Source organism: Phaethon lepturus, unplaced genomic scaffold, assembly GCF_000687285.1.
Source record: "Phaethon lepturus isolate BGI_N335 unplaced genomic scaffold, ASM68728v1 scaffold50443, whole genome shotgun sequence".
In the NCBI taxonomy this organism is placed as follows: domain Eukaryota; kingdom Metazoa; phylum Chordata; class Aves; order Phaethontiformes; family Phaethontidae; genus Phaethon; species Phaethon lepturus.
The window spans coordinates 28,844-30,776 of NW_010529311.1; positions in this window are offsets into that span (position 1 = coordinate 28,844).

Genomic DNA, 1,933 nt, shown 5'->3' on the forward strand with positions numbered 1-1,933 from the left:
ACTAAAAAAAAAAAAAAAAAAAAGGCATAAAAATACTTTATTTAAGATCTATGGGACACTGGCAAACATAATATTCATAACTGCAAGAAATGGACTGCCCTTATCGTCAAATATTATAGTTCTGCATGCAAATTTCACTAGACTCTGAAACAGTTAAACAATTAATTTTGTAAAACGTATGTAAAGCTGTATGGATTTTTCATGGCCTATTTGACTTGGTCAGGATTACTTCCCTGATGTGTCTCTGAAGCCAAGTTTCTTGCACGATTATCCTAGCCTTTAAAACTGACTCTTAACATGCACTCTCATTCCATATTGTTTTCAATACTGTCACATTCCCTGCAGTCTGCATTGAGTCCTGCAAGAGCGTCCTTGCCAGTATCATCACAGATGATGCTGGGATACTATTATGCAGGAAGCTGTGCACATTAAGCCATATATTTATATATATTTACAGTAACAAATGATCATTTCACCCCAGCATTTTAGGAAAGGAGTATCTATTCCTCGTTTCAGGACTGAGTTTTCCTATGTAAACGTACAGGCCATCTACAAATGAAGGGCTACTTCTCTAGCAACAACAAAAAGATCATTGTTAGAACAATAAATAATGCATTGTAATCACCTTCGAGCTGCTTCTAATCATAAGGGCTGAACCAACAGTGGCTCTGCCAAAGTTCAGAGGCTAATCTTATTCAGCACGTGTAAACAACATAGCCAAAACCTGACACGTTACCTGCTGGAGGCTGCCTCGACACCTCCTATTAGAAGGCCCATTTTGTTGAGTTTATTTTCATGAAGTTTTAAAGTGTTAAGATCCAAATGATATCCTGTATGCTTAACTTAAAGTGATTTTCACAGAAAATTTTGTCCAACAGGGTTCCAGCCACTTTCCAGATGAAGCTAGAAAGTAACACTTTAAGACTTTGGTGCCTTTACTCAGAAACTCTCCAGAACATCCACCCTCCCTAATGTGGGCTGGCTTTTGCATGGAAAATTCCTTTTCCTCTCCTCAAGAAAGTCTGACCAGATTTGGTCACACATTTAAAAAAAAACCCCATCGCTCTCAGTCAGTCACAAAAACTTTAAAATTCCAGCCCAAATTAAAACGCTACGATACCTGGGAGGCTTTACTTTTGAACAGGTCGCCTCCATAGGCCCCATCCCCAAGAGAGCAATAGAGAAATGGTCCATCCGGCAAATCCACGGACACTTGCTGTTGCGTTTGCTCATCCTGGGAGGGAGTTAAATAATCAAAGCAGACACAAGGATCGGGAATCCTAGCACTCAAACACAGAGGGATAAAAGTCAAACCAGAATAAACATGTCAATGAAGTCCACACTTTGACAAATATGGAACCAGAGGGCAAAGTAGTGAAAATTACTTGTGTTAGGGAAAAAAAATGAGACCGTACAGGCACACAAAGACCTAAGGTATGTGTAGATCGCCCCTAAAAAACAGAGCCTGCCATGAGCTATGGGAGAGGGTGACCTGTATCTAGGCCAGAGCAGAAAGGGCTGAGTAGGAAAGTAAAAACCAGACAAGAACATAGCAACAGCTCGAACATGCTGGAATAGCTGTGGGAAGAGAGTGGAGTAAGACCAGAAAAAGGGTGGTGCGAAGGCTTCAACAGGAAAGGCTGGCAGTGGGAATGAAGTAGAATGTGTCAACCTTGAAAAGGGGAAGAAAAAAGCCCATCCAGGAAAGAACGCTTGTTTCCAGAACTTGGAAAAGAACTCAAATCTGTCACATCGCTCCCTTGCATTCAGAAAATATTTGTGAAATGCTGCAACACTTCTACCGTATTACTCTACAAAGAGGCTGACAACCATCATTAGCTAGTCTGTCAACTAAAGTGGCAGTCACCGATAGATGCAATCCTGTTTACGATGATATAATGACTTTTCTGTGTTTTCTAATTAATTTGTCTTC